Source organism: Penaeus vannamei, chromosome 13 (assembly GCF_042767895.1).
Source record: "Penaeus vannamei isolate JL-2024 chromosome 13, ASM4276789v1, whole genome shotgun sequence".
NCBI lineage: Eukaryota > Metazoa > Arthropoda > Malacostraca > Decapoda > Penaeidae > Penaeus > Penaeus vannamei.
In genome coordinates, this window is record NC_091561.1 from 43,591,765 (window position 1) to 43,601,764 (window position 10,000).

General features: G+C 36.7%; 7 non-coding genes across 7 annotated transcripts; all 7 read right to left on the bottom strand.

The window, feature by feature from the left end:
* Nucleotides 1-64: 64 nt before the first annotated feature.
* On the bottom strand, nt 65-136 carry TRNAD-GUC (transfer RNA aspartic acid (anticodon GUC)). The gene has a single exon. It is a non-coding gene; the product is annotated as a tRNA-Asp (tRNA).
* A 1,539-nt stretch (nt 137-1,675) lies between these two features.
* TRNAD-GUC (transfer RNA aspartic acid (anticodon GUC)) lies at nt 1,676-1,747 on the bottom strand. Its single transcript has one exon. It is a non-coding gene; the product is annotated as a tRNA-Asp (tRNA).
* Nucleotides 1,748-3,249: 1,502 nt separating this feature from the next.
* TRNAD-GUC (transfer RNA aspartic acid (anticodon GUC)) lies at nt 3,250-3,321 on the bottom strand. Its single transcript has one exon. It is a non-coding gene; the product is annotated as a tRNA-Asp (tRNA).
* A 1,746-nt stretch (nt 3,322-5,067) lies between these two features.
* On the bottom strand, nt 5,068-5,139 carry TRNAD-GUC (transfer RNA aspartic acid (anticodon GUC)). Its single transcript has one exon. It is a non-coding gene; the product is annotated as a tRNA-Asp (tRNA).
* Nucleotides 5,140-7,070: 1,931 nt separating this feature from the next.
* On the bottom strand, nt 7,071-7,142 carry TRNAD-GUC (transfer RNA aspartic acid (anticodon GUC)). The gene has a single exon. It is a non-coding gene; the product is annotated as a tRNA-Asp (tRNA).
* A 797-nt stretch (nt 7,143-7,939) lies between these two features.
* TRNAD-GUC (transfer RNA aspartic acid (anticodon GUC)) lies at nt 7,940-8,011 on the bottom strand. The gene has a single exon. It is a non-coding gene; the product is annotated as a tRNA-Asp (tRNA).
* Nucleotides 8,012-9,613: 1,602 nt separating this feature from the next.
* TRNAD-GUC (transfer RNA aspartic acid (anticodon GUC)) lies at nt 9,614-9,685 on the bottom strand. Its single transcript has one exon. It is a non-coding gene; the product is annotated as a tRNA-Asp (tRNA).
* Between the last annotated feature and the right edge of the window lie 315 nt (nt 9,686-10,000).

A 10,000-nucleotide genomic window follows, 5' to 3' on the forward strand; every position in this document is an offset into this window, starting at 1 on the left:
TCAGCCTTTGCCTTTGGCGGTGCATCTGCCTTGCATTTGCCACCGCAGTGCAGAAGCAAAAGGCCTCCCCGGCGGGGAATCGAACCCCGGTCTCCCGCGTGACAGGCGGGGATACTAACCACTATACTACCGAGGAATCGGTAAGTGATAACAGGTCACTTTCAGGTAACACTATGCTTATGGCTTAATTAACGTCCTGTTTCCGCTTTCTGAAAGTAACATATTCCATTTTTTGATATTTTGCAGAACATATCGGTGATATTTTTCCATTTATATATGAACATAAGGATTGGCAGATGAACTGGCAGTTGTCATATGTATATATGTGTCTATGTATATGTACATATATATAAACACTGACAGTAAATCACGCATATATATATAGACATATACATATATATACTTATATACACACAGAAAGTAAATCCCTCAAATATATATAAACATATATATACACATTTGTATGTGTCCGCCCGTACGCGCATGAGTGATTTACTTTACATACATGCATATATATATACATATATATTATCACATCTGCCATTCCATCTACTTACCTGTCTATCTACATATATAATACATATAATGTATATATGATACATATGTTTATATATGTATATATATACATATATGTGTGTGTGTGTGCATACATATATAAGTATATGTGTGTTTACTACCGAGAATTTAGTATCGGTAAGTGCTGTGAATATTTTGTTATGAGAGAATACCAATAATTTCGTGCATAGAGACGCACTAAATGGACCCTATCTCTATCTTATTATTATTTTCCTTGTTCCCATCTAATTAAAAAACGTCATTTCTTTGCTGTTCACTCATAGCTGCAATACCTAGGTCTTGTTTATAATCTGGCTTCTTTAAGGTAAGAAAACTGACTCATCTGAGCCTTTTTATTAGTATGGTGGCGGTCATGGGAGCATATTTAAATAAAAACACTATAGAGTCACGGTGGTTTTAGCAAAGTAGTTCCTGGTTCACTGTTCCACTTATGACCAAAAGTGTCTATGGCCTAATATACAGAGTGATGGACCTATTTCCTTATGTAAAGAATTCCTTCAGATTCTCTCGAGATCCTCCAAGAAAGTGTGATAATATGTCGTGGTAGTTTTTTTATGTCACCTGGCTGAGGCACAGGTTCTCCCTTCCTTTATGCCTTCTGTTATCAGCTGCACGAGACTTCCTGTTTATCTGCTACCGATGCCTGAAGAAGTGCCTATCCACCTTCCTTGCTGCATGGGACGCCCCTATCTACTCCATGTTTTTCTTCTTCTTCTTCGTCTTCGTCTTCTTCATGATGAAAACCCTGTGCTTCGTATGATTTCGGACATCATCACCATCACGAATGCAAACCAAGATACAAAAGGTGGCTAAGCTACCGTCCTTTTGACCTCCCCCCCCCTCCCCCAGCGGTTTCATTTCTTTGTACATGTGAGAGTAATGTGGGTCATTTACCCATTATCTCTTTACATGTATCTTGACCATTAACCTATACCTCTTTCGTTTCCTAATTATATGTACATTAGTGATATACGCTACAAAGCTAATTTAACTGAACGCCCTGTGTCCCCTAGTGCATGCTGAGCTAGCGTTTGGTCAGCCTTTGCCTTTGGCGGTGCATCTGCCTTGCATTTGCCACCGCAGTGCAGAAGCAAAAGGCCTCCCCGGCGGGGAATCGAACCCCGGTCTCCCGCGTGACAGGCGGGGATACTAACCACTATACTACCGAGGAATCGGTAAGTGATGTCAGGTCACTTTCAGGTAACACTATGCTTATGGTTAGACCTCTTGCTTCCGCTTTCTAAAAACATTATTGTGTGTGTGTGTGTGTGTGTGTGTGTGTGTGTTTTGCAGAATATATCGGAACTGGCAGATGTAATAATATACATTTATGATGTATGCATATTTGCATATACACACACTGACAGTAAATTATGTATAAATATATACATATATGTATGTATGTATGTATGTATATATACATATATATACATATATACATACAGCCCACATATATGTATACACACATGTATGTGTGTCCGCCCGTGATTTACTATACATACATATATATACACATATAGATTATTACATCTGCCAGTCCACCTATCTATCTACATATATACATATATAATATATATATGTGACACACACTTGTGTATATATATGTATATAAATATATATATTCATTCATATTTACATACATATATAAGTGTATATATCATATATACATATGTATATATGTGTGTGTGAGTTTACTACCGAGGATTTAGTGACGGTAAGTGCTGTGAATAATGAGATTTTTAAAAGGGAATATCAATAATTACGTGCATTTATATTAGTCATAAATTCTACGTAGAGACTCGCACTATATATACCCTATCCCCATCTCTTCCTTTTTCTTATTTTCCTTATTCCTATCTTCTCCCTTCTCGTACAGTCACTGACTTGTTCCCAGCTTACAAACAAGTTATGGTGGCCGTCGGACGAGGAGCCTGTTTAAAGAATAACATTAGACAGTCCCAGTGGCTGCAAAGTAGTTCCTGGTTAACTGTTCACGTGAACTGTTCCAATAACATGGTCAAAAGTGTTTATGGCCACCGTATATAAAGTGAAAGGCATACTTCATCATGTGAAGGATTCCTTCGGACTCTCTCGATATCCTCCTAGAAAGTCTGTGATAATATCGTGGCATTCTTTATGTCAACTGGCTAAGGCAGAGGTTCTCCCTTTATGCTTACTGTTATCAGCTGCACGAGATTCCCTGCTTCCGATGCCTGAAGAAGTGTTTTCCCACCTTCCTCGCTGCGTGAGACGCCCTTATCTACTTGTTTTCTTTCTTTCTTTCCTTCTTTTTCTTAGAAACGGTCTTCATGAGGAAAACCTTAGGCTTCCTATGATTTCGCACATTCTCAGCATCATGTATCCAAACCAAGAGACATAGCGTGGCAAAGCTCCCTCAACGTTTTATTTATTTATTCATTTATTTATGTTTTACATGTAAAAGAAATGTGGTTCATGCGGTAATTTACCATTTATCTTTTTTAATGTACCCTGCCCATTAATCTTTACCTCTGTCGTTTCCTATTTACATGTGTATTAGTGATATACATTACGAAACTAATTTGGCTGAACGTCCTGTGTCCCCTAGTGCATGCTGTGCTTGCGTTTGGTCAGCCTTTGCCTTTGGCGGTGCATCTGCCTTGCATTTGCCACCGCAGTGCAGAAGCAAAAGGCCTCCCCGGCGGGGAATCGAACCCCGGTCTCCCGCGTGACAGGCGGGGATACTAACCACTATACTACCGAGGAATTGGTAAATACTATTAGTTCACTTTCAGGTAACACTATACTTGTAGTTTGACATCCTGCTTCCGCTTGCTGAAAACAATGTACTCCATTTCTTGGTGTTTTGCAGAATACAGGTGATATTTTTCCATGCATGTATGGACATAGTCGATGAAATGACAGATGTAATTATATATATTTATGTATATATTATCTATATGTAAATTATATATACATATGTGTTTATATATAGACAGAAAGTAAATCACGCATATATATATATATATATATATATATATATATATATATATATATATATATATATGTATGTATGTATTATATGTGTGTGTCTGTCTGCACTTGCGTATGTGATTTAATATATATATATATATATATATATATATATATGTGTGTGTGTGTGTGTGTGTGTGTGTGTGTGTGTGTGTGTGTGTGTGTGTGTGTGTGTGTGTGTGTGTATTCAAGTATATATAATGGTATCTGTCATTCCATCAACCTACCTATTTCTCTATCTACCTATATATATGCATATATGTACATATATATGCATGTTATATAATATACTTATATTTACATATATCCATATATACATAAACATATATATATATATATATATATATATATATATGTGTGTGTGTGTGTGTGTGTGTGTGTGTGTGTGTGTGTGTGTGTGTGTGTATATATACATATGTATTTATATATATAATCATATATGTATATATATATATATATATATATATATATATATATATATATATATATATATATATATATATAATGTATATATATTACATATATATATAATATATGTATGTCACACACAAACACATATATATATTTAAAATATCTATGTATCGATATTTATATGTGTTCTACTGAGGATTTAGTGACAGTGTTACGAAAATTGTGTTTATCATAAAGGAATATCAGGAATTTATTGTAATTCCATCAGTTATGTACTACGTAGCGACTCGCACTAAATGATTCTTATTCCCATTTTTTTACCTTCTCTTTTATTTTTATTCCCATATGTTCCTTTCTCGTTGCAATTAATATTTCCATCATACTCAGAAATCAGTGAATGTATTGCTGTTCACTGACACGTGTGATGGCAAGTTTCGCCCAGGTCTTGTTCACAGCTTTCTTATAGTCTTCTTCCATTTATAGGAGCTGACTCATCTGATCAATATAACTCAGTGTTTAACATGGTGTTTGGACTGCCTTTACACTCCAGCCTCCAGATGTGACCTTATTAGCTTGGTGTCGACCTGAGGAGCGGTTTAAAGAAAAACTTTAAACTGGTAGCAAAGCAGTTCCTGGTTCATTGTTCATGTAACTGTTCCACTCATCATGACCAAAAGTGTCTATGGCCTCATATACAGAGTGAAAGGCCTACTTTATTACGTAAAGAATAACTTGGGACTCTCTCGAGATCCTCCTCCGAAAGTGTCTGTGATAATATGTTGTGGTATTCGTAGGTCAACTGGCTAAGGCAGATGTTCTCCCTTTATGCCTATTGTTATCAGCTGTACATGGGAAAGTAATGTGGCTCATGCGGTCATTTACCCATTACCTTTTAGATGTACCTTGCCCATTAACCTTTACCTCTTTCGCTTCGTGATATACACTACGAAACTAATTGAAGCGAACGCCCTGTGTCCCCTAGTGCATGCTGAGTTAGCGTTTGGTCAGCCTTTGCCTTTGGCGGTGCATCTGCCTTGCATTTGCCACCGCAGTGCAGAAGCAAAAGGCCTCCCCGGCGGGGAATCGAACCCCGGTCTCCCGCGTGACAGGCGGGGATACTAACCACTATACTACCGAGGAATCGGTAAGTACTCTTAGTTCACTTTCAGGTAACACTATACTTGTAGTTGAACATCCTGCTTCCGCTTGCTGAAAAAAACCGTATTTCATTTTTTTTGGTGTTTTGCAAAATATATCGGTGATATTTTTCCATGCATATGGCGGATGTAATATCTATCTATCTATATAAGTAGATAAATATGAATAAGTATATGTTCATATATATGCATATATTCATAAATATAGACCGAAAATCACGCATATAGATGTATTTATATTTATGTATGCGACTGTCCGCGCGTGAGTGTAGGTGATTTATATATATATATATATATATATATATATATATATATATATATATATATATGTGTGTGTGTGTGTGTGTGTGTGTGTGTGTGTGTGTGTGTGTGTGTGTGTGTGTGTGTGTATGTATGTATGTATATGTTTCTATAATATACCTATACTGTGCATGTGTATATAAACACACACACACACACACACACACACACACACACACACACACACACACACACACACATATATATATATATATATATATATATATATATATATATATATATATATATATATATATATATATATATAACTATGTGTGCAAATACCTTTCATGTATATAAAATATATGTATATGTATTACATGTATTATGTATTAATGTATATGTATTACACACACACACACACACACACACACACATATATATATATATATATATATATATATATATATATATATATATATATATATATATATATATATGTATATATGTGTGTGTGTATATATATACATATATATATACATACATATATATATATATATATATATATATATATATATATATATATATATATATATATACGTGTGTGTTCTTCCGAGGATTTAGTGAGTTTTGAGAAAATTGGGTTTATTATGAACGAATATCAAGTCCATTGCATTTCCATCAGCTATAAGTTCTACGAAGAGACTTATCCCCACCTCTTACCTTATTTCTTTTTTATTCCCATCTTTTCTTTCCTCGTTCATAACGTTCCCATCATACTCCGAAACCAGTTAATTTGTTGTTGTTCACTGTTCAACTTGACGTCAAGTTTCACCCAGGTCTTGCTCACAGCTTTCTTATAGTCTTCTTCCATTTATAGGAGCTGACTCATCTGATCAATATAACTCAGTGTTTAACATGGTGTTTGGACTGCCTTTACACTCCAGCCTCCAGATGTGACCTTATTAACTCCGTGGCGACCTGAGGAGTGTGTTTAAAGAATGATATTAAACACAGTCCCGGTGGTAGCAAAGGTTCACTGTTTACGTGAACTGTTCCACTTCTCATGACTAATCTATAGCCTAACATGTAGAGTTAAAGGACTACTTCATTATGTAATGAATTACTTCGGACTCCCTCAAGATCCTCTTAGAAAGTGTGATAACATCTCGTGATATTCTTATGTCAACTGACTGGAGCAGAGGTTCTCCCTTCCTTTATGCCTACTGTTATCAGCATGAGACCCTATTCACCCGCTACCCATGCCTAAAGAAATGTTTTCCCACCTTCTTCGGAGCATGGGACGCTCCTATCTTCATTTTTTCTTTCTTTTTCTTGGTAAAGGCTTCATGATGAAAACCTTGAGCTTCCTATCATTTCGGACATTGTCACCATCACGTATGCAAGTCAGTAGATATCAGGTGGCAAAGCTGCTGGACTTTTGACCTCCAGAAGTTTACATGGAAGATTAATGTGGTTCATGCAGTAATTTGCCTATTAACCTTTGGTGTTTACCTCTTTCGTTCTTATTTACATGTTCGTTAGTTATGTACAAAGCTGATTTAACCCCAAGCTCTATGAACCCTAATGCATGCTGAGCTAGCGTTTGGTCAGCCTTTGCCTTTGGCGGTGCATCTGCCTTGCATTTGCCACCGCAGTGCAGAAGCAAAAGGCCTCCCCGGCGGGGAATCGAACCCCGGTCTCCCGCGTGACAGGCGGGGATACTAACCACTATACTACCGAGGAATCGGTAAGTACTTTCAGTTCACTTTCAGCTAAATGCTTCCGCTTCCTGAAAATAACGTATTTCATTTCTTTTTTTGCTTAAAAGAGCGGTGATATTTTTCCATTTATACATGGACATAAAGATAGGTAGATGAACTCACAGATGTAACATATGCATATATTCATGTATCTATATGTATAGATACATAAATTCAGAAAGTAAGTCACGCAAGTATACATACATATGTGTGTATGTGTGTGTATATACATATATATGATGATGTCAAATGACTGAGACAGAGGTTCTCCCTTCCTTTATGCCTACTGTTATCAGCTGCATGAGACTCCCTGTTCACTCGCTACCGATGCCTAAAGAAATGCGTGCCCATCTCCCTCGCTGCACGAGACGCCCCAATCTACATTTCTTTTCTCCTTTTTGGCAAAGGTCTTCATGATGAAAACCTGACTGCCCTAGAGCTTCCTATGATTATCCCCATCACGTATGCAAACCAAGATACATAGGGTGGCAAAACTACCGTCCTTTAGCCCCCCTCTCCCTCCCCCAACTGTTTCAGTTTTTTGTACATGTGAATGTAGGTCATACGGTCATTTACCCTTTATCTTTTTGCTTTACCTTGCCCATTAACCTTTACCTCTTTCGTTTCCTATTTACATGTGCATCAGTGATATACACTACGAAACTAATTAAAGTGAACGCCCTGTGTCCCCTAGTGCGTGCTGAGCTAGCGTTTGGTCAGCCTTTGCCTTTGGCGGTGCATCTGCCTTGCATTTGCCACCGCAGTGCAGAAGCAAAAGGCCTCCCCGGCGGGGAATCGAACCCCGGTCTCCCGCGTGACAGGCGGGGATACTAACCACTATACTACCGAGGAATCGGTAAGTGATAACAGGTTACTTTCAGGTAATACTATACTTATAGTTTGACATCCTGCTTCCGCTTGCTGAAAATACAGCAGTGGTATTTTCCCACGTATATATGGACATATAGATCGGTAGATGAAGTGACAGATGTAATGATTTATATATATATACTTTATACACAAATATATGTAGGTATATACGTAAATAGATATTTATAAGCAAAAAGTAAATCACGCATATATATGTGTCCGTCAGTGCGTGCATGCGTGATTCACTATATAGATATACATACATATATTCACACATATACATATGACATTTGTCATTCCATCTACCTACTTATCTCTATCTATATACATATATATAGAGAAACATGAATAATATGTATATATAATATATATGTATATACATATATAGATAGATATTGATATATATAATATACAAATAGTACATATGTATGTCTATGTATCATATGTCTTTATATATATTATTATGATTGTGTACTACTGAAAATTGCTGATAATAGTGTGTTTAGCATAAAGGAATATCAACAATTCAATGCATTTCTATAAATTCTACGTAGAGACGCTCTAAATAGGCCTTCTTCACATCTCTTCCCTTTTCTTATTTCCTTTATTCCCATTTTTCCTTTCTCGTTGCAGTTAATGGTGTTTCCATCACTCTGCGAAATCAGTTAATTTGTTGCTGTTCACTGATATGTGTGACGGCAAATTATACCCAGGTCCTGCTCACAGCTTTCTTATAGTCTTCTTCCATTTATAGGAGCTGACTCATCTATGCAATATACTCAGATGCGTACATGGTGTCTGGATTGCCTTTACACTACAGCCTGCAGATGTGACTTTACCAATTTGAAAGCGGTCGCAGGAGCCTGTTTAAGGAATAATTTAAGACAGGTAGCAAAGTAGTTCCTGGTTCACTGTTCACATGAACTGTTCCAATCATCATGATCAAAATTGTCTATGGGTTAATATACAGAATGAAAGACCTACTTTATTACGTACCACTCAAGATCATAGAAAGTGCCTGTGAGAATATGGTATTATTTTGTTAACTGGCTGAGGCACAGATTCTCCTTTCCTTTATGCCTACTGCTGTCAGCTGCGTGAGACTCTGTTCACCCGCTACCGATGCCTGAAGAAATGCTTTCTCGCTGCATGTGATGTCCCTATCTACTTCAGTTCTTCTTCTTGATAAAGGACTTCATGAGGAAAACTTCCTGCCCTTGAGATTCCTATGATTTCGGACATTATTACCATTGGCTGGCAAATCTACCGGAAGTTTGACCTCCTACGGCTTCAGTTTTTATTATTATTATTATTATTATTATTATTATTATTATTATTATTATAAATGTGAAATTAATGTGGTTCATGCGCCCATTTCCCCATTATCTGTATACATTTACTTCAATCATCAACCTTTCCCTCTTTCGTTTCCTATTTACATGTACATTAGTGATGTATACTACAAAGCTAATCTACCTGAACGCCCTGTGTCCCCTAGTGCACGATGACCTAGCGTTTGGTCAGCCTTTGCCTTTGGCGGTGCATCTGCCTTGCATTTGCCACCGCAGTGCAGAAGCAAAAGGCCTCCCCGGCGGGGAATCGAACCCCGGTCTCCCGCGTGACAGGCGGGGATACTAACCACTATACTACCGAGGAATCGGTAGGTACTTTCAGTTCACTTTTAGGTAACACTATGCTTATGGTTTACTTAACATCCTGCTCCCGTTTGCTGAAACCAATACACTCCATTGCTTGGTGTTTTGCAGAGATAATTTTCCATTTATATATGGACATAAAGACAATAGATGTAATCAAATATATATATGTACATGTATATAAATAGATACATATATACATATATATACATACACACACATATATATATGTATTTATATACATACGTATATATATATATATATATATATATATATATATATATATATATATATATATATATATATCGTCTGATTT